This window comes from Rattus norvegicus, chromosome 14, assembly GCF_036323735.1.
Source record: "Rattus norvegicus strain BN/NHsdMcwi chromosome 14, GRCr8, whole genome shotgun sequence".
Taxonomy (NCBI): domain Eukaryota; kingdom Metazoa; phylum Chordata; class Mammalia; order Rodentia; family Muridae; genus Rattus; species Rattus norvegicus.
This window is the reverse complement of record NC_086032.1, coordinates 109,019,820-109,042,819: the sequence shown is the minus strand read 5'-3', so window position 1 is coordinate 109,042,819 and position 23,000 is coordinate 109,019,820. Positions and strand designations below refer to the sequence as shown.

The 23,000-nt window shown below is 46.5% G+C and overlaps 1 long non-coding RNA gene across 1 annotated transcript in view; it reads right to left on the bottom strand.

Annotated features, from left to right (window-relative positions):
* Nucleotides 1-2,052: 2,052 nt before the first annotated feature.
* The window catches only part of LOC134481883 (uncharacterized), a 50,167-nt gene continuing 29,219 nt past the window's right edge, over nucleotides 2,053-23,000 (bottom strand). The window contains exon 2 of the long non-coding RNA XR_010057772.1: nucleotides 2,053-14,518. This is a non-coding gene — a long non-coding RNA (uncharacterized LOC134481883). The remainder of the gene's footprint in view (nucleotides 14,519-23,000) is intronic.

Below are 23,000 nucleotides of genomic sequence, written 5' to 3'. Positions count from 1 at the left end.
CTTGGGCCACCTTTTCATCAGGATCCGCCGTGGGGAGACACGGAGGCCTCCGCCCACAGAGCCGCCGTCTGATATCCGTGCACCGCCTCCGGGCGCTCCCAGCCGTGACCACCAAGCCCAAGCCTGCAGCCACCTTCAGGCCGAAGCCTCCCCGAGGGCCCGGGCTGAGCTCCCCGCTTCCCCAACCCAGCCCCGCGCCTGACCCAGCCTGCGGCCCCCACTCGGTTCCCAGCTCCTCCGCGGCTCCCGGTGGCGCCGGGATGTCCAGGAGCCTGAGTCCCGGACGGCCCCGGCCTCCCTGCACCCCCCGGGACCCCCGAGCCAGCTCCTGTCCTGCACCGCAGACTGAGCTTCCCCACCCCTGGAGCGGTGTCCGGGACTTCCCTGCGGCCCAAAACCTACCCTGAGACAGCGCGGGCTGAGCTCCTTCAGGTTTCCCGCGTTCCGCCTCAGCGGCCACGCCCCCTGGCAGAGCGGACGCGAGACCCAAACAACCCTGCAACTCAATCTTCTAAAGTCTGGACTTCACCTCTGCTACCCCAAGGGCAGTTCCCGCGTCCACTTACCCTGGTTCTCACGTGACTGAGGCCCTGAGGTCCGACCTTCTCCCTCCTTCCTCTCCCGGTTCCTCACCTGCGGGAGCCTCCGAGCCCCGCCCCACTCACCTGCCCGCCCATTGGCCCGGGGCTCCTTATTGATCGTTCAGAAACCAACTGGGGGCGAGGACCCCCCAGAGCACAGGGAATTGCGACGCTCGGCCTGGTTAAGTCAGGCCTTAGAACCCCAGCAAAAGCCACAGTGGAGGGACCACAATGCGGGGAAGGAGCGGGAAGGGTTTTTCAGTCTTTTCCACACTTTTTATTCCGTCCTCTAACACTCGACCTTGCATCAACTTTAAACTTTACCCTTTCCTCCTATCCGCTTGTTCATCGTGAGACGCGGGAGGTCGATAACCGGGATCCCTTAGGGAAAAAGAGAGTTTCTTGAGGTAAAGGAACTCGTCCACTCTTCAAACCCTTCAGACCTGGGAGCAGATTTTACCTGAGTAGGCGGGAGGATAACTCACAGGCCTACGGATCAATAATGGCAGAGACTGACCGGTTATCCAGATGCTCATCCGACTGGGATCCTGTGGTGTCGATGGCTTCACTGGGGACCAAGGTCCCACCTCAGGGTCGGCCTTGGCCGCCAGGCCTGGCAACCCTGACCTTCCTGGGGGAGAAACTCGGGAGACCGACCTGACTCTGTCTTGAGCAGCACAAGGTCTGCCCTGTGCCCCTTTTGTCCACGGTTTGGGCAGGGTCCTGGCTCGGGGACCGCATTGGGGCAGTAACGCCCAGTGGTCAGTGCACCCCAGTCCACGTGGAGTCCTTTGTCATTGTTTCCACATCTTGGAGGCCTTGAAGGGGTCACTGCTAGGGTTTGGGGGTCTCTGTCATGGTGAGTTTAAGCATCTTAAATGCCATGTTCAGCAGGTTCTCTGACAGGTTTGAGGGCTGCTACCTACCAAGCGCATCTGAGTTAAACAACCTTTGTCTGTTTTTAGTTATCTGCTCTAAACTGTCCCTGTGGGTGAAAATAAACACCTTTTAAAGAGTAAAGACAGCGCATAACCATAATTTTTGGAAGACAAAAACTAAGTTCTAACAAGAGAAAACAATGTAACGTCTTCGAAATTAATACCAAGTGGGTTACTATTACGTTACAAGGTTTGACTGTCAGGGCCACCAAGTGTTGCTTTTGTTTTTTTCCCGGAGCCATAACAGAGACGGATGCCAGCCACGTGACTGCCCTTAAGTCAGTGAAGCTATGACCCCTCCTTCTTTATCCCATAGTCAAGATGACAACCAGCCCTGTGCTGTTTAAACCATTCCTCCTGCCAGCCTGGGCGTAGCTGTCCATGCAAAGGTCTGAGACAAACCCAATTGGATAAATGTCTCAGCAGACACCTGGCAGCATCTGACAATCTAGGTTTAGACCCAAAAGTGTCCATTTTCTAGTCTTGGCTGGAACCCGAAGGCTCAGCTGCACATAAGCCTGGGGCTGTACAGTTGGGAATGAGGGTAGCTTGGGGTCAAACATCTAATCCTCTTGCCTCTGACTCCTGAATGCTGGGATTACAGCCATGAAAACCACCCTGCACAGCTCAAAAATGGAGTCCTGAATTTACATTTGTGGGTTTGCACATTTTCTTCTGCTTTTTGTTTTAAGCTTTGTTTGTTTGTTGTTTGTTGAGACAGAGTTTCTCTGTGTAGTCCTGGCTGTCCTGGAACTCTCTGTACACCAGGCTTGGCTGGAATTCACAGAGATCCTCTTGCCTCTGCCTCCCAAGTGCTGGGATTAAAGGCGTGAGCCACCACCACCTGGACTCTTTTTGAGGCTTTATTCCACCTCCTTATAAACTCTCACATTCCATGCACATACTTTTTGGATTGCTATATATTCTTAGTAATTATCCTTTTCCTCCCAAGCAACATCATTCTTCATAATTTTATCTTCTGAGTTATACTTGGTTCAACATTAGTATAGCGACGTCAGAATTCTATTGGTTAAGGTATGCACCATAAACATCCTTGTAGACAGTACAAAGTTTAATGTTGCTTTTTAACCAGCTGAATACTTGCTGTCTTTTAATTGGTGTATTTAAACAATTCATGATTAATGTATTTTTTATGTGTTTAATATTAAAATCTGTGGCATTTCTGTTATAAATTGGACATTTTTATTATTCACTTCATCATTACGGTTGAATTATTACTCATTCCTTGTTATTCTCTTTGAAAAGCATTTTGTTAGCATTTAATGAATTTCCCTACATTAGACTTCAAGCCACCAAGAACCACTGCCTTAGTTAGGGTTTCATTGCTGTGAAAAGGTGAACATTTCATCGGAGCTGAATGTTCAGTCCATCATCATCTTAGCAGGAAGCATGGCAGCTGCAGGCAGGCACGGTGCAGGAGAAGGCATCCAGGAAGTGACGTCTTCCGCCCTGGGCGGAGCTTAAGCGTAAAACGTCACAGCCCAGCTGTACAGTGATGCACGTCCTCCAACAAGGCCAGACCTACATCCCGGGTCAGCTCTACTCTGACTTCCCAGGAGACCCCAGTGCTGTCCCTGCAGTAAAGGACCTCATGGTTCTAAAATCCCAGGTCTTCCTTGACCTGGAGGGCAGATTGTGTTCATATGAAAGAGCCTCACAATTATGTTTAATACCTGTAGTTACCCCGGTGTTTACAGTGTACGCTTTTAATGAATCAGAGTCTACATTCAAATTACATGCACTATGAAGACCTTAGCATAATAAATTCTCAACTTTCCTCCCTAACTTTGTGGTGCTGTTATTAGCATTAGCACATATTTTACTTCTGTGTGTTCTGTAAACACATAGACTATTGATACTATTTTTACCACTGCAAATTTTCTTTTAGAGAATGTTAAAATAGAAATTATTTAAACTTTCATTTATTTGATTCTTATGTTTTCTGCACAGTATAGATCCCGGTTTCTCTCTGGTGTCATAGTCTTTCCTGCCTGAAAAACGTTTTATCATGAAATTGATCCACTGATAGAACTGAGTACACAGATGATGTGAACTCAACATTTGTTTCCCTGCACAAGGCTGTACTCTCTTTACTTTACTTTGTGTGTACAATTATGGGTTAGTAGTTTCTTCCCGTAGGTCATGTTAAAGATACCTTCAAGTTACTACACGTTCTGGTGGACAATGACTATAATTTTTATCTTCACTTTCTGCATTAATGTTGCTATTATTTCTCTGGTTGCCTTCAAAATAATTTCTTCTCAGAAATTCAAGTATGGTACAACTATGCGTATAGGTTTTTGACAGGCTTGTTGTTTTGGGTATAGATGTAGCTGGTTGGATTTATGATTTATAAGGCTTTATATTTTTAATTTCCAGATCTATTTATCTTTTTAATATTTTATGAATTTTTAAGTTATGTTGCTGGTATCAATCAATTTTTAAAATTTATCAGCAATTGCTTCTTCAAATATTTCTTTTTTTATATTAAAGACCGGTTTATTGGGAAGATGCTTTCTGGTGGGCAAGGTCACTGGCCCCAAGCACCAAGGCCAGGGAAGTTGCCATGGGGAAAGGGGGTGAGTAGGAGAGAGGAAGGGGCACTGAGAGAGAAGAAAAAAGTGCTCTGTTTTTTTTTTTTTAAATCTTTGTTCTTCCTTTATCATCCTATTGTGACTTGTGTTATTTTAAAACATCTTCATCTAAACCAAGGAGCTTACTGTGTGCTTTCAGCACCTATGGAGTGGTAACAAGCCGCACCAGGTTAGTTCCTAAGGTCTTTTTAAGTGTGGCTTTTCCTGTCATTCATGTATGTATATATGCATGTATGTAGGTATGTATGTATGTATGCATGTATGTATATATTATTTTTAAATTTTTATATAACCTATATTCTACAAGAATATAAACTGAAAACACGCTTTTGATAAGTTAATGGACCAATCTCTCTCTCTATTTGGGGAGGCCAAAGAAGGGACAGACTGACACTGGCCTCACCTCTGTACTCGGATCTGTGAGGAAGCAGCTCCACTCTCAGACAGGAGACCCGAGCAGCTTGTCCTTCACTCTCATCACCATGAACTCCTTATGCTTGATTCTTTCTTTATGATATTACAACACCATCTTAAGTCTTACACAGAGACTTGCATGTACGACAACTGTTCAATGTAGACCAAGCCACCTGTACTTTGGTGATAGGAGAAACCATACATTATGCATATTAAGCTGCCTTTAACTCTCAAAAACATTAATTTTATGTGGCTCAGTGTAACACTAAACTGCTGAAAGATATTATAAATCCCTTCTTGAAAGACTCCTAGGCTAAGGTCCAAGAATACTGAATTAGAAATGAAAAATTTAGTACTTAAGATTGGAAGTTAAGGAATCAGATTTTCGGGCTGGGGAGATGGCTCAGTGGTTAGGAGCACTGACTGCTCCTCCAGAGGTCCTGAGTTCAATTCCCAGCAACCACATGGTGGCTCACAACCATCTGTAATGGGATCTGATGCCCTCTTCTGGTGTGTGTGAACACAGTGACAGTGTACTCAGAAAAAAAAAATCTTAAAAAAAAGAAAAGGAAATCAGATTTCCATTATCAGTTTATTCTTCAGAATTTTTTCAGTCAACATTCATGTTCTGGTTAGTTTTATGTCAATTTGACACAAACTGGAGTCATCTCAGAGGAGAGAACCACAATTTAAAAATGTTACGTAAGACTGGGCCGCAGGCAAGCCTGTAAGGCATTTTCTTCATCAGCCATTGATGTGGGAGGGCATTGTGGATGGGGCCATGGATGGGCTGGGGGGTCCCTTGTGCTATAGAAAAGCAGGCTAAGCAAATCACAGTGAACAAGGCAGTAAGCAGCACCCTTATATTATTATTATTATTATTATTATTATTATTATTATTATTATTATATTACCATTTAGGAGACTTGGTCAGCTTTATTTTCTCTACCAATTAAAGAATCAAAACGTTGGAAAAATCTTGACAGCCTGCTGGTGGAAAAATGCATTATAAAAAAAATCTTTGTTTTGGGGTTGGGGATTTAGCTCAGTGGTAGAGCGCTTGCCTAGCAAGCGCAAGGCCCTGGGTTCGGTCCCCAGCTCCGAAAAAAAAAAAAGAAAAAAAGTCTTTGTTTTAAGCTGCCAGGCTTTTGTCTCAGGTCAACAAATTAGAGGGACAGAAGAGATGGCTCAGTGGTGAAATGACTTTTGTGCAAGCATGAGGACCTGAGTTCAAATGCCCAGAACCCACCTGCAAATTAGGCGTGGTGCCAATGTGTCTGTAACCTCAGTATCGTGGAGTATGAGGGAGACAGACAGATCTTAGAACTGACTGGACACCAGTCTCACAGAATCAATAAGGTGTATACAGGTGTAAGTGTGCATGAGTTGTATGTGAGAATATATATATACATATACATATATATATATATGTATATATATATATATGGTCAGGACGGCTGCCTGAAAGGCCAAGTGGGCTAACAGTAGGGGGTACCAGATTTCTGCCGCGTGCACAAAATGAGAGCCCCTAGGAAAGCTTTATGGCTTCTGTGTGCATGCAGCCAGCAATGTGGAGCGACTTGTGAACACATCTGAGCCACAACATCCAGGACGATGGCCTCTGACAAGCCTGCCTTTCCAAACTGCATGAGGTTTCTTATCATTCAAGTCTAACACAAGAAGAAAAATGGGAAGGTCCAACTCAAACACTAGCAACCCAGGCATGGTTTGGACATTTTTATGAGACAGACCTTGAGTTGATTCAAATGTGAGTGCATAGCACCCTCCATTAAGTCATCTCACCCCAACTTAGCCACAGAGTTCACACAGTCTTCCACATTCAAAATCCACTTACTATAAAATGCTTCTAGCACAATCATTGAGAATATGACCACGATTCCTGTCAGCTACCATCTATTTTTTAGTTTTTGTTTTTTGAAACAGAAAAGGATTCCAAGAAGTTGGTGGGAATCTATTAAAAATAATTAACAAAGCTGCAGTCTGCTGTGTGCACAGAGAGGATGGTTAAGTGCCTGACACAGTAATTCACAAGCAAGAAAGGGCTTTGTTATTTTTATTCAAAGTAAACAATGCACCAGGGGGTTTCCTTCAGGGCCATTTGCCTTATGTGTTCTTTTGTAACACAGCTCTTAGGGCAGCCTAAATGCCATGATCCTGATGTAGCTATGTTCACTGTCTAGATGGCCACTCTCCCATTGTCAAAACCCCAGGTGTGCTTGAGACTCAGGTAAACGATGATTGGTTCTCACTAAACTTGATGATCCCTTATCAAAAGCTGGACTAAGGGGTTGGGGATTTAGCTCAGAGGTAGAGCACTTGCCTGGCAAGTGCAAGGCCCTTGGTTCGGTCCCCAGCTCCGAAAAAAGGAAAAAAAAAAAAAGCTGGACTAAGCTTGGCCACTGGAGCCTGGAAGGGGTGGTATCGGCAGATCTGTAGGGAGGGCTTTATTCACTTAGGTGCATTAAAAAGTCCGAGACGGAAAACAGCTTCTCTAAAGCCACCCTTGCCAAGCTTGGATGCTGTCCTCTTGGTGCATAGCCCTGCACAAAACCCATCTATAGCCAAGCACAGCGAGAAGACCAACTCCTGGTTCATAATAAAATCGGGGATATCAGGGAGCTCCTGCTGGGCCTCGCCCTTTCTCAGGACTCCTAGGGATTTTGGCGAGCATCATCATTTACAGTCATTTAATTGGGGTTATTCTCCCATAGGATCATTTCACCTGATAACAGAACTCCTTACCTATGGCCCTAGGTGTCCTTGGTAATCAGGTTAACAACTGTAATGATGGTAGGAGAACTATTCTACACCAACTGTTAATCCTGAGATTGGCCAGAAAAATCATTTTGAGCCAAATTTAAAGAAATCTTTAAATATTAAATATTGACCAAGGGATAGACTTTGCTCAGGACCATTTCCTGAAATTTCCAGCTGATAATGGCCTCAAGCCATGCATTGCAGGGGTTTATAAGGACAAACCTATAGGACACTTATTTTCCCATGGGACTTTGTTGTTTTCTAAGAACGACAGCTTCCAGCTTCCCAGGAAGTTATCTGGTCCCTGGGCAGGTGAGGCATAAGGGGTTAATTCTGGGAATTACACAACCTCAATCTGTTGTCATCATAGTCTCTTCACCTCTATCCATTGTTCCTCTAGTAAGCAGTGTGTATCATAAATGAGGTTTTGCATATCAAGTAATGGGTATAAACAAAATTTCTACTGCTATGATCCATTACTAGCTTGAGTCCATTCTCAATGTATTTAAATGAAAGCTCTCTCTCTCTCTCTCTCTCTCTCTCTCTCTCTCTCTCTATCTATCTATCTATATATATATATCTATATATATATACCCCCTCTTATATTAAACTGACAAGATGATTTCTATTTGAATAGATGGGCACGTTTTATTTGGAAAACACTGGATTTTCTAATATTTGTAAGGTTCTACACTAATAGGTTAGTTCAATAATACGTATGTGAACCATTCGGTTTAGGGAAAAAATAAGACCAGGCTGACTCATTCCAGCAGTCTATTTTGGTAAGTTCAACTTCTCATTCTTACAAGGCTCTGTGGCCTGAGTTGGGGCCTGGTTCTCTCAAGTCTAACACTTGGTGACTTTCCAGATCTAGCAAAAATGTTTTAAACATCTATGACTTACAAAGCAACAAGGGGAGTGGAAGCAGGGGGCACCGACCTTTACTAAGAAATAGCAACCTTTGAGGAAGGTAGAAGAAAGAACATCTAGAATTTAAGATGGACAGTGTTGCTGGAATTTCCAACCCCTTAAAAACCACACAACCCAGCTGTTAGAATCATAACTCTATGCCGAGATTGGGCAGATACAACAGGACACTAACTTATTCCCCAGCTACAGGACCCCCTTCCTACTTGCGGTTTCTCCTGGCCACAGGGTTCTGGTCCATCCTGCTTCTTCCTCCTGCGTCCTCTCTCCTTCCCTTCCTCCTCATCTCCTCTCTACCTGCCCCACTCTCTAAGAACTCCCACCCCGCCTTTCCCCTCCACTGCCCAATCACAGACTCCGGCCTTTATTGTCCAGTTAAAATGGGGAGAAGGCTCGCCTGTGACCTAGTACTACTGTGCTCGCCTGGCACAGCCCTGGGAGGAAGCAGAATTAACATCAGAATGTGAACAGCATCAGGCCAACCCACAGCAGGACTGAACCAGAGTTGGAAAGGAGAGGGCAGTGCACGGGCAATTACTGGGTGCAACAGAAGATGAGAGAGGACGTCGTGGGGCTGAGAGGAGAGAGAGTCCAGATGGAGAAAGAAGCAATGAGCCCTGAGGAATGTCAGGGCCTGAGGGCTCCTTGTGGGCACTGGGCAGACAGGGGAGGCAGCCCCGTGTGGGTGGAAAACATCAACAGGAAGCAGAAAAGCCCCTTCCAGATGGCTCCAAGGGCCTTGAACGCCACAGCAAACTCTCGGGATTTCTCTCTGTAATTCGTTCTGAGCCCAGGAGCGCCACGATTTGTTCTGTCTTTCTTAGGAGAGGTCCTGGGAATAGAAGGAAATCATAAAAATTAAGTAATTAATTAAATTAAAAATTTAAAAATAATTGGAGAGGGAAAGAAAGTTAGGTTTAGCTTTTATATAAAGGAAAAGCCACCACTACTGCAGAAAAGAGAATCTGAATGAAAAGGTTGCCATACACGCATGTGGTATGACGTGCCTACATGTCTAGAGCTTGGACATTAAGGCAGAAGAGTGGAGAGTTTGAGGCCAACCTGAGCTACACATGGAGACCTTGTCTCAAAAATAAAACAGAAAGAGCAGAAAAGAAAAGGAGACAAGAGAGGGAAGAAAAAGGATGGGAGGGAAGGGGGCTGCTTTCAAGTAGGGGTAGCTCTTATAAATTAATGGTTGGAATTCATTGTAAACAGTGCCACCGTCTACAGAAAGGGTAAGAACATGACAGCTAAATAACGATTGGGGATTTGAAAGTAAAAAAGCAATTTGACTTGTGTTTGACCTCACGTACTTATGTATCAGGCTGGCTCTGCTGTTTTACAAGCAACAGTAACTAATGCTTGTAAAGTACAGAATATGTTTTGGAAAGCAAAATACTTTTCTAATGCTTCAGACTCAGAAACGTAATTCAGGGAACACATAATTTGACTGTCCTGTTAGTTCCTTGTTGGGAGACATGCGGCTCAATCATTGAGAAAACAATCTGAGTGTCTAGGTCTTTGGAGAAGGCTGGCTTAGGGGCTAAGGCTGACAATGCAGAAGCAGCAGATGGGTCCCTGGTCAAGGCTTAGGCTGTGCAGATAGTTCCATGTTTATTCCTAAAAATACACTTCCAGAAAGCTATGTGAGGCCTGGCAACATGGCTCAGAGGGGATAAAAAAGCTTTTACCACATAAACCTAAAGACCTGAGTGCAAGTCCCAGAGCTCATGCAAAGGTAAACAGAACCAATTCCACAAAGTTACCCTGATCTTCACACATGTGCCATAATATGTATGTGCCCTCACATTCACCATACACAGGAAAACAGGAGAATGGGAGAAATCTGTGTTGTGGAAAGTCCCCGGCCCAAATCAGGAGCGTAAACAACTTCTTAACAACAACAAGCTTGAGGGAGAAGGGTGCCATGGACAGTCTCAGGCCCAAATCAGGGCCGAGAGCAGCTGCCAAGGGTGCAAACAACTTCTTGCTATTGCAGGCTAAGAGGGGGAAGGGAAACACCCCAAGGTAGGGCCCAAGAAAACTGGGGCTGCCGGGATCAGGTGTAAGAAATGGGTAAACAAATGACTATGTTCACTAATTTTCTATTCCTCTGTTTCTTGTTAGAAAATTGTAGGCAAAAGTTCAAAATAGGAAGGAAAACTTGAACAAGGGACTGAAACACTGAAAAACAGAAATGCTTGAAATGCAAATGCTGCTCCATTTGCAGTCAACAAAACTTTACAAAGTCCAACAGACACCACCATTGACAGACAAGACCCTGGGAAGAGTTTCAGGGGTGGAAGCCAACCCTGGAGCCCAATTTTAAAACTCGGCCAACTGTTCCTCCTCTCTTCTACTAGGACGTACTTTTTGTTATCAGGCAGCTGAAAGCCCAACAGTGCGGTATTCGGAAGATCTGAGATACTTACAGAACCACAGAAGAAACCAGTGCTGTGGTCAAAGTAAAGCCGGTGCAGCAGCTCTCAGGCTTTCAGCTAGCGAGGACCCTTCGAGCGCTGAGCCTTCTGCTAACCCGGAAGCACATGCCACCAAGTGACACACAGTCAGCTAAGCTGGACCCCAGGAACGAAACCACGTGGACTTAGGACGTGCTTCAGTTTGTTTCCAGTTTGTAATGGAAGCACATCGCAGCTAATTATAATCAGAACCATTTTCAAATGTTTTCTAATTTAACCTCGGCCCTAAATTTTGTCTTTTTTGCTTTTGCTGCAGATAAGACAGAGGCCTGCACATGCGAGGCCAGTGCTGTACCTTGAGCTGCATTTATTCCCAGAATTTATGTGAAAGAGCGTACCCCAAAACGGGGAGCCGCGTCTCTCGCTCCGATCGCAGGGTGGGGTGCCCCCAGGAATCAGGAGGAGCCATTCTTGATGTAACAGCAAGAGGTAGCTTTATTAACGAGATCCCAGGTCTTAGCAGGATCCCGGGTCGACACGTATCTCACACAGGAGACAGAGGAATCGACCCCAAGCTTCTAAACTCGGGGGGAGGGGTTTATAGGGGAGGTAAGGGGCATTCGCTCGGTTACACATGATTGGTCAATTCAAATGGTGCACAGTTACTTTTGGCGCGAAACTACATCAGCAAGGAGTACGTGCTCTCCAGCAGCTCGGCAGGCAGGTAGGGTGACTCATCTCACTCAGGGGGGTGAAGGAAGGGGAGGGGGTAGCTACGGATGGTCAGTGTCCTTGGGGCTGATAGCTGGTTTGGCAAGTCCTATCTCTGGCTCTCCCTCAGGCACGTCCCGCCCTGCACATCTGGACTCTGACAATGAGCAACCTTTATGAAACTCTAGTTCTGCACATTCGGGCTCTGACAATGACTAACCTTTATGAAACTCTAGTTCTACATTCCCCACTTCTTTTTTTTTGTTAATAGTTCTAATCCTAGAACTTCATGGAGAACTCAGCTTCATCTAGCATAACAGCTTGGTATTGTAGTCTTAACATGAGGATTCTAACCTGGACACTATCCAAGCCTATCCACCAAGGTCATGACTAGCTTTTAGAACTTCTAAGCTTATACAGACTGTGATCCCTGAGGCACAGTCCCAAGAAGTGTTAAGAGTACTAACATATGCAATGTTACATCATTTGTAATGGAAATCAAGCCTATCCCACACCTATCTTGATAGAACCCAGGACAAACATGACTGAATTTCCCTCTAGGTCCCAGCTCTCAACCCCAACAGCTAGTACGAGGCTGGTGAGGGCTGAGAATTGACAGCTCTCAGGGTGGTCAGCAGTACCAGGTACGGTCCTTTCCAGCGAGGCTCAAGTGTCTGGGCTCAGTGTAGCTGCAATCTCCGACCTGGAACTGATGGGATGTCTCAGGGGTCTCCGGGGCATAGGCTGCTGTCAGCTGTGAGCAGATTTCTTTCTGTATCACCTGTAGGTCTTTTAGCCTGGCACACAAATCATTATTACTATGGCACTATGACATGTTGGTTCAGTAACATCATCTAATACATTCGGGGGTGGGGGGCTGAGGCCCCATATAAGATCTCAAAGGGGGTAAGGCTGAATCTGGAAGGGGTATTTCTTGATCTGAAGAGAGCAAGAGGGAAGGAGTGTCACCCAGTCTGCGCCAGTCTCCATGGTCAATTTGGTCAGGGTCTCTTTTAGAGTTCTATTTATTTACTCTACCTGTCCTGAACTTTGAGGTCTGTAAATACAATGTAATTTCCAATCGACCTCTAAATACTTGGCCACACCCTGGCTTACCTTGGCAACGAAAGTAGGGCCATTGTCTGACCAGATTACCTTGGGCATTCCAAATCGGAGGAAGATTTCTTCCAGTATCTTCTTGATGATTGCAGAGGCCGTCTCTCGTTTGGTGAGGAAAGCTTCTATCTATTCCTGAAAAAGTATCTACAAGCACTAGGAGATACTTGTGATTCTATTTTTCTGGTTTTATCTCAGTGAAGTTCACTTCGACTTTCCACCAAACTCTCTAGGTCTCTTTGCCCTGTTTGCTTGCTAAGCATTCACTTATTGACATACCTTATACTTTCTACTGCCTCTCTGGCTAAAATCTTAAAGTCTATTACATACACTTAACTACTTGGATAAACTTTTTATCTCCTAAATGAGTCCATTTCTGTATTTGGCAAAGTGAGTCTTTTCTTTTTTTCTCTGGGGAGTATAGCTTTCCCCTCAAGTGTGCCATTGTCTTTTATCTTTTAAGCAATTTGGGCCTTTTCTAAGTGAGGCCATCCCTTAGTCCGATCCTAGTTCTCAGTGGCTGTCTCTTGCAGGCCTGCAACCAGGATAGGCTCCTGCATAGCCATTTTTCGAGCCGCTTGATCTGCTACGTTATTGCCCCATGCCACTGAATCTCTTCCCTCCTGATATCTTGAGCAATGAATAGTACTCACAGTTGTTGGCTTCACCAGGGCATCCAAGAGATGGTAAAAGCATCTGAAGTGCTGATGTGCTGGGGGGGGTAGAGGTTCAGCCATCCCAGATGACATTGTGTTGTCCACCATGGCAGCACCCACTTATCTCTGACCTTCATGAAGAGAACTGTTCCCGTCTGTGGACAAGGTCCTCGGCTTTCAGCAGGGGTCAATCAGCCAGTCGCAGAGGTCTTTCCTCCATCCATGGGCTTCTGCCAGTGCTTGACACTCGTGCTGTGGTGGCTCCAGGTCCGGATTGGGCAGCAAGGTGACCAGATTGTCCCCAACCGGTGGAGAATCTAGTCCATGGCAGCTGACCAGTGGTCCCATCTTTTGGGACACTCTATTCAAAGGCAAAACATCAGCCACTCTATCACAGTTTAAGTCCTGGATTGGGTGATAATTGTTAGTGCCCGGCTGGCAGGAATGATATGTTCCAGGCAGAACAGCACTAAGCCATTCATCTCCCAGCATCAGGTACTGGTGCACTGAGACAGGTCTTAAGCTCCACATACACAGTCTGCAGATATGCATACACATGGCCTCACCCAGCCATTTCAGCCCACGCAAGCCATTTTGGACAGCAATTTTCTCATGAGCAAGGGATAGGGGCAGTCAGGGATGACTATGAACTAGTGGGTTACCCGGCCCACGCCAAGGTCCACTGTTCTTCGGGCAGTCCATAGGTATTGTTCGTTGCCAGTAGCCCCTTGCGCTCAAGGTCTTTGGATACTGGCCCACTGGGGCATAGGAGCACAGAGCATTGGGTCCCTATATCCACACTTCCCTTCTATAGCCAGCACTCTAGGACCAAGAAGCTCTCCAGTGGCCCCTCTTGTTCTTTCTTGGGCAGTCCCTGACCCAGTGTCCTTTTTCTTTGTATTAGGCACGCTGATCTTTAGCCAGGGATTCTCTTCTGTTGCCAGGTACTGTCTTCCTAGGTTCCCTAACTACTGTGGCCAGTATATGTTCCTCTCTTGTCTTTTATCTCTCTTTAGCTCTCTAGCTTCCTCTTCTTTTTGTCTCTTTTCTTCCCTAGCTTTCTGCTCTTTTTACCTTCTTTTCTCTTTCTCTTTGTTTAACCTTACTTTCTCTGTAACTTATACTAACTCTCAGCAACGTAGCTTAACCCTTCAAATTTCTGTAACTTTCTCTTCATACCCTTTCCTTATCTTTAGCCAGATTGGTGGGGCATTTTCCAGCCCCTAGGAGACCCACCGTTGGAGCCTGGGGGCAGACCTGGAGCACTCCCTACCTTCAGGCGTATTGAAGTCAACAGTCAGGAGCCTTCCATCCAGGTCTGGAACATTCTTTCTGGCCTCTAGCAGGATTCTGTCTTTCCTCGGTGGTAAAGAAGATCTGTAACAGTTACTAACAAGCATCTCACGTGGGATGGTGAGAAAACAAGAAGGGAATCTAGAGGAGAGAGGTCCACTGAAGAGGGCAAACAGCATTTATCTCTCTTCAGTGTCAGCTCCGTTGCTTTGCCTCTCAAGAGAACCAGCCTCCAAATGACACTAGGCTTCTAGTAACAACTAATAACAAAAGGATGGAGAGATGGTTAGAACCTGGTTGCTAGATGCCAGGTGGCTGACAGAAGAATCGTAACCAAGTCACCTGGGGCTATCAGGACCTCAGTAGTAGCCCTTTACCAAACTGTCTCACTGGGTTTAAAGGCCCATGGAAAAGAAAACATTAATCCTGACCTTGGCCACCGCCAAGTAATTTAGTGCTGGAGACTGACTCCTCCCTTGGAATAAAGACAGCAGATAAGGCAGGCTTCCTTAAAGAACTTCTCTAAATGAGTGCTCTCCTACTGTGAGCAAATGTCAGAAATTCCTTTCCTGTTCTTGTTTTCCTTATAGCCCCACCTAGCTCTCAGCCTTTTTAGATCATTCTTCCTGTAGCATTTCTAACACAGCCTGTCCCTTTTTTATAGCCTGTTAACAGCATTTCTGATCTTTTAGGCCGCTACGCACTAAGTGTCATACCGGCTGAAACTCCGCCTTTAAGATTCTTTGCTCCCAAGCAAAATTTAAATCCTTTTCCAGCTTATCTCAGCTGTCCACCCTGAGATTCCCAGAGATCGCGAACCAAGGTGTAGTAATTCACTAAGAAATCTCTCTATAGTGTTTCTTTTTACCTTAAGCCTTTTCCTTTTAAACAGCTCCTGAAGAGTCAGAAAAATTGGGTGAAACTTGAGAAGTCCCCATGCTCGCTGCAGCAGCTCCGCAGCTAATTTCGCTCCCCTCTACTGTGTGCTGCGAGCACAAACACAGATAAAACACTATTTTAAAAATTAACTTTGGCTATCAACCAACACACCGCCACTAGAGCGGGGTCCATAAGATTAAGTTTCTTACTCACTAAGCATTAAGGGGACCAAGTAAAACTCTTCGACGAACAAAGCAAAACATGATTTCAAACACAGTCATCAGTCCAAAGTCAAACACGAAACAAAAGCCAAAAAAGACACTAGACAATACCACAGAAAACAAACCAGACAAGCAAGACTAAAACAAAGCATCCTATAACCAATTTCCACAGATGCCTGGTACCTTCAGTACCTGGCCCAAACTTCAGCTTAACCTTAGCTGCTTCTGGGATACCAAACACAGGAATAGAATACAGACAACAGACACTAACACATCTAAGCACACTTGTCCGTGCCTATACTCAAATAGGCAGCTGAACGCAACCTCCGAAGTCAAGTCACAGTCAGATCTTTTTGACTGTCCATTGCCGGGTCCTCCCGACAAAATTCAGCTCATGGAACGTCTCTCACGCGTCCCAGAACCTGCGCGATTGGGGCGTCCCCCGGTGCGCTTTCTAAAAAGGAAAAAAAGAAAGAAAAAGACTATTCGGAGTAGGAAACCCTTCTACTCACAGACGCCTGTCCGGAGCGGGAAACCCTTCCGCTCAAGTACACTCAAATACGGGGCAGGAAACCCATCTGCCCAAATATACTCGAAAACGGGGTGCACTCAAATTCGGGGTGGAAAGCCCTTCCACCCGAGCGCACCCAACTTAAACCTTAGACCATGGCACAATACACAGTACGAGAAGCACAACGTATACACACACACACATACTGAAAGAGCGTACCCCAAAACGGGGAGCCGCGTCTCTCGCTCCGATCGCAGGGTGGGGTGCCCCCAGGAATCACGAGGAGCCATTCTTGATGTAACAGCAAGAGGTAGCTTTATTAACGAGATCCCAGGTCTTAGCGGGATCCCGGGTCGACACGTATCTCACACAGGAGACAGAGGAATCGACCCCGAGCCTCCAGACTCGGGGGTTTATATAGGGGAGGTTAGGGGCATTCACGAGGTTACACATGATTGGTCAATTCAAATGGTGCACAGTTACTTTCGGCGCGAAATGACATCAGCAAGGAGTACGTGCTCTCTAGCAGCTTGGCAGGCAGGTAGGGTGGCTCATCTCACACAGTGGGGTGAAGGAAGGGGAGGGTGTCCTTGGGGAAGGAAGGATGGTCAGTGTCCTTGGGGCTGATAGCTGGTTTGGCAAGTCCTATCTCTGGCTCTCCCTCAGGCACGTCCCGCCCTGCACATCTGGACTCTGACAATGAGCAACCTTTATGAAACTCTAGTTCTGCACATTCGGGCTCTGACAATGAGTAACCTTTATGAAACTCTAGTTCTACATTCCCCACTTCTTTTTTTTTTAATAGTTCTAATCCTAGAACTTCATGGAGAACTCAGCTTCATCTAGCATAACAGCTTGGTATTGTTGTCTTAACATGAGGATTCTAACCTGGACACTATCCAAGCCTATCCACCAAGGTCATGACTAGCTTTTAGAACTTCTAAGCTTATACAGACTGTGATCCCTGAGGCACAGTCCCAAGAAGTGTTAAGAGTACTAACATATGCAATGTTACATCATTTGTAATGGAGATCAAGCCTATCCCACACCTATCTTGATAGAACCCAGGACAAACATGACTGAATTTCCCTCTAGGTCCCAGCTCTCAGCCCCAACAGCTAGTACACGGCTGGTGAGGGCTGAGAATTGACAGCTGTCAGGGTGGTCAGCAGCACCAGGTACGGTCCTTTCCAGCGAGGCTCGAGTGTCTGGACTCAGTGTAGCTGCAACCTGGAACTGATGCGATGTCTCAGGGGTCTCCGGGGCATAGACTGCTGTCAGCTGTGAGCAGATTTCTTTCTGTATCACCTGTAGGTCTTTTAGCCTGGCACACAAATCATTATTACTATGGCACTATGACATGTTGGTTCAGTAACATCATCTAATACAGTCAGGGGGGCTGAGGCCCCATATAAGATCTCAAAGGGGGTAAGGCTGAATCTGGAAGGGGTATTTCTTGCTCTGAAGAGAGCAAGAGGGAAGGAGTGTCACCCAGTCTGCGCCAGTCTCCATTGTTAATTTAATTTGGTCAGGGTCTCTTTTAAAATTTTATTTATTTACTCTACCTGTCCTGAACTTTGAGGTCTGTAAATACAATGTAATTTCCAATCGACCTCTAAATACTTGGCCACACCCTGGCTTACCTTGGCAACAAAAGTAGGGCCGTTGTCTGACCAGATTACCTTGGGCATTCCAAATCGGGGGAAGATTTCTTCCAGTATCTTCTTGATGATTGCAGAGGCCGTCTCTCGTTTGGTGAGGAAAGCTTCTATCTTCCTGAAAAAGTATCTACATGCACTAGGAGATACTTGTGATTATATTTTTCTGGTTTTATCTCAGTGAAGTTCACTTCGACTTTTCACTAAACTCTCTAGGTCTCTTTGCCCTGTTTGCTTGCTAAGCATTCACTTATTGACATGCCTTATACTTTCTACTGCCTCTCTGGCTAAAATCTTAAAGTCTATTACATACACTTAACTACTTGGATAAACTTTTTATCTCCTAAATGAGTCCATTTCTGTATTTGGCAAAGTGAGTCTTTTCTTTTATTCTCTGGGGAGTATAGCTTTCCCCTCAAGTGTGCCATTGTCCTTTATCTTTTAAGCAATTTGGGCCTTTTCTAAGTGAGGCCATCCCTTAGTCCGATCCTAGTTCTCAGTGGCTGTCTCTTGCAGGTCTGCAACCAGGATAGGCTCCTGCACAGCCATTTTTCGAGCCGCTTGATCTGCTTCGTTATTGCCCCACGCCACTGAATCTCTTCCCTCCTGATATCCTGAGCAATGAATAGTACTCACAGTTGTTGGCTTCACCAGGGCATCCAAGAGATGGTAAAAGCATCTGAAGTGCTGATGTGCTGGGGGGGGTAGAGGTTCAGCCATCCCAGATGACATTGTGTTGTCCACCATGGCAGCACCCACTTGTCTCTGACCTTCATTCATGAAGAGAACTGTTCCCGTCTGTGGACAAGGTCCTTGGCTTTCAGCAGGGGTCAATCAACCAGTCGCAGAGGTCTTTCCTCCATCCATGGGCTTCTGCCAGTGCTTGACACTCATGTTGCAGTGGCTCCAGGTCCGGATTGGGCAGCAAGGTGACCAGATTATCCCCAACCGGTAGAGAATCTAGTCCATGGCAGCTGACCAGTGGTCCCATCTTTTGGGACACTCTATTCAAAGGCAGAACATCAGCCACTCTATCACAGTTTAAGTCCTGGATTGGGTGGTAATTGTTAGTGCCCGGCTGGCAGGAGTGATGTGTTCCAGGCAGATCAGGACTAAGTCACACACCTCCCAGCATCAGGTACTGGTGCACTGAGACAGGTCTTAAGCTCCACATACACAGTCTGTAGATATGCATACACATGGCCTCACCCAGCCATTTCAGCCCACGCAAGCCATTTTGGAGAGCAATTTTCTCATGAGCAAGGGATAGGGGCAGTCAGGGATGACCATGAATTAGTGGGTGGGTTACCCGGCCCACGCCAAGGTCCACTGTTCTTCGGGCAGTCCATAAGTATTGTTCGTTGCCAGTAGCCCCTTGTACTCAAGGTCTTTGGATATTGGCCCACTGGAGGGGGGCATAGGAGCACAGAGCATTGGGTCCCTGTATCCACACTTCCCTTCTATCTCTGTACATAGCCAGCACTCTAGGACCAAGAAGCTCTCCAGTGGCCCCTCTTGTTATTTCTTGGGGCAGTCCCTGACCCAATGTCCTTTTTCTTCGTATTAGGCACACTGATCTTTAGCCAGGAATTCTCTTCTGTTGCCAGGTACTATCTTCCTAAGTTCCCTAACTACTGTGGCCAGTATATGTTCCTCTCTTGTCTTTTATCTCTCTTTAGCTCTCTAGCTTCCTCTTCTTTTTGTCTCTTTTCTTCCCTAGCTTCCTGCACTTTTTACCTCTTTCTTTCTTTCTTTCTTTCTTACTTTCTTTCTTTCTTTCTTTCTTTCTTTCTTTCTTTTTTTTCAGTCTCTCTGCATCTTCTTCTACAGCTATTAGGTGCTGTCCACTTTTCTGCACAGACCCTGAACCATGCATCAACTTATTTTCTCTGCAACTTACAATAACTCTCTCAGTGACTTAGCTTAACCCTTCAAGTTTCTGTAACTTTCTCTTCATATCTTTTCCTTATCTTAGCCAGATTGGTGGGGCACTTTCCAGCCCCTCAGAGACCCACCCTTGGAGCCTGGTGGCAGACCTGGCACTCCCTACCTTCAGGCGTCTGAAGAGAGCAGGCAGAAGTGAGGGCCTTCTATCCATGTCTGGAACATTCTTTCTGGCCTCTAGTAGGATTCTGTCTTTCCTTGGTGGTAAAGAAGACCTGTAACAGTTACTAACAAGCATCTCAAATGGGATGGTGAGAAAACAAGAGAATCTTGAGAATAGAGGTCTACCGAAGAGGGCAAACAGCATTTAGTCACACAGCTAAACCAGGAGGCCTTTCTTGGAACAAAAAGGCCATTGTACAAATAAGCACAAGCTTTGTCTATGAAACGGAAAGGTGAGCAGAGAGGCAGCCAATCTGTTATCGACTATCTCTCTAGAGTTAGGTTTTCCCTCAAGGAGCATCTCTCTTCAGTGTGAGCTCCGTAGCTTTGTCTCTCAAGAGAACTTGCCTCCAAATGACACTAGGCTTCTAGTAACAACTAATAACAAAAGGATGGAGAGATGGTTAGAACCTGGTTGCTAGATGCCAGGTGGCTGACAGAAGAATCCTAACCAGTTCACCTGGGGCTATCAGGACCTCAGTAGTAGCCCTTTACCAAACTGTCTCACTGGGTTTAAAGGGGCCAAGGAAAAGAAAACATTAATCCTGACCTTGGCCACCTCCAAGTAATTTAGTGCTGGAGACTGACTCCTCCCTTGGAATAAAGACAGCAGATAAGGCAGGCTTCCTTAAAGAACTTCTCTAAATGAGTGCTCTCCTACTGTGAGCAAATGTCAGAAATTCCTTTCCTGTTCTTGTTTTCCTTATAGCCCCACCTAGCTCTCAGCCTTTTTAGATTATTCTTCCTGTAGCATTTCTAACGCAGCCTGTCCCTTTTTTTTTTTTTTTATAGCCTGTTGACAGCATTTCTGATCTTTTAGGCAGCTATGCACTAAGTGTCATACCGGCTGAAACTCCGCCTTTAAGATTCTTTGCTCCCGGGGCTGGGGATTTAGCTCAGTGGTAGAGCGCTTACCTAGGAAGCGCAAGGCCCTGGGTTCGGTCCCCAGCTCCGGAAAAAAAGAACCAAAAAAAAAAAAAAAAGATTCTTTGCTCCCGAGCAAAATTTAAATCCTTTTCCAGCTTATCACAGCTGGCTGCGAGCACAAGCACAGATAAAACACTATTTTACAATACCACAGAAAACAATCCAGACAAACAAGACCAAGACAAAGCATCCTATAACCAATTTCCACAGATGCCTGGTACCTTCAGTACCTGGCCCAAACTGCAGCTTAACCTTAGCTGCTTCTGGGATACCAAACACAGAAACAGAATACAGACAACAGACACTAACACATCTAAGCACACTTGTCCGTGCCTATACTTAAATAGGCAGCCGAACGCGACCTCCAAAGTCAAGTCACAGTCAGATCTTTTTGACTGTCCGTTGCCGGGTCCTCCCGACAAAATTCGGCTCGTGGAACGTCTCTCACGCGTCCCAGAGCCAGGACCCGACAAAGGCTGGCTCGAGGAACGTCTCTCACGCGTCCCAGAGCCTGCGCGATTGGGGCGTCCCCCGGTGCGCTTTCTAAAAAGGAAAAAAGAAAGAAAAAGACTATTCAGAGTAGGAATCCTTCATCTACTCACAGGCGCCTATTCGGGGTGGGGAAACCTTCTTCCACCCGTGCACAGGGCAGGAATCCTTCTTCTGCCCAGACAGTGCACTCTCAAGCTAGCTTTCTACAGGGCGGGAATCCTTCTTCCACCCGTGCACAGGGCAGGAAACCTTCTTCTGCCCAGACAGTGCACTAAGACTCTCGTGCACAGGGCAGGAATCCTTCATCTGCCCAGACAGTGCACTAAGACCTTAAACTGGTACCGAAAAACACAGACTACAGGACTTAATTCACACACACTCACACACAGCGGCCGCTTTCCAGCACTCACACTAACGTACCTCCAAGTGGCATTCGGGGTTCCGGGGGTCACGCTCCGATCCCGGACGAGCCCCCAAATGAAAGAGCGTACCCCAAAACAGGGAGCCGCGTCTCTCGCTCCGATCGCAGGGTGGGGTGCCCCCAGGAATCACGAGGAGCCATTCTTGATGTAACAGCAAGAGGTAGCTTTATTAACGAGATCCCAGGTCTTAGCGGGATCCCGGGTCGACACGTATCTCACACAGGAGACAGAGGAATCGACCCCGAGCCTCCAGACTCGGGGGTTTATATAGGGGAGGTTAGGGGCATTCACGAGGTTGCACATGATTGGTCAATTCAAATGGTGCACAGTTACTTTCGGCGCGAAATGACATCAGCAAGGAGTACGTGCTCTCTAGCAGCTTGGCAGGCAGGTAGGGTGGCTCATCTCACACAGGGGGGTGAAGGAAGGGGAGGGTGTCCTTGGGGAAGGAAGGATGGTCAGTGTCCTTGGGGCTGATAGCTGGTTTGGCAAGTCCTATCTCTGGCTCTCCCTCAGGCACGTCCCGCCCTGCACATCTGGACTCTGACAATGAGCAACCTTTATGAAACTCTAGTTCTGCACATTCGGGCTCTGACAATGAGTAACCTTTATGAAACTCTAGTTCTACAATACATGCACATACACAGCGGCCGCTTTCAACACTCACACCAACGTACCTCCAAGTGGCATTCGGGGTTCCAGGGGGTCACGCTCCGATCCCGGACGAGCCCCCAAATGAAAGAGCGTACCCCAAAACGGGGAGCCGCGTCTCTCGTGAAAAGCTCTCAGGGAGAACTTTCCCTCGGGATGGAGACCCTCCAACTCAATGACCAGACCGAGACACCACAGGATGCAATCAGCAAGAGGATTTGGTTTATTGTCGGGATACACAGGCACAGGCACCTGCGGGCGCTTCAGTCACTCGGGGGACTGGCGCGCCCCACGGAACCAAGGATGGGCTTTTTTATAGGATTTGGGGGAGCAGAAGCAAGCATACAGAAGCAGATGCATGGTTACAGGGATATCATTGGTGGATTCTAATGTTTCTTAGCTACCTTCCTGAAACATAACGGCTGACTCGGCCCCCAAAGGGTTCAGCCCGGGGGCAAGTTTCCTAGCTACCTTCCTGAAACATAACGGCTGACTCGGCCCCCCAAGAGTTTAGCCCGGGGGCAAGTTTCCTAGCTACCTTCTTGGAACATAACGGCTGACTCGGCCCCCCACCAGGGTGTGGGACCTCTCCCGGGGCTTTTCTCATTGTCAGGTGCTCAACCGCAGTCGTCCTGTTGCCAGGCCTTCAACCAAACACATCCTGCTTGGCAGCCGCTTTGT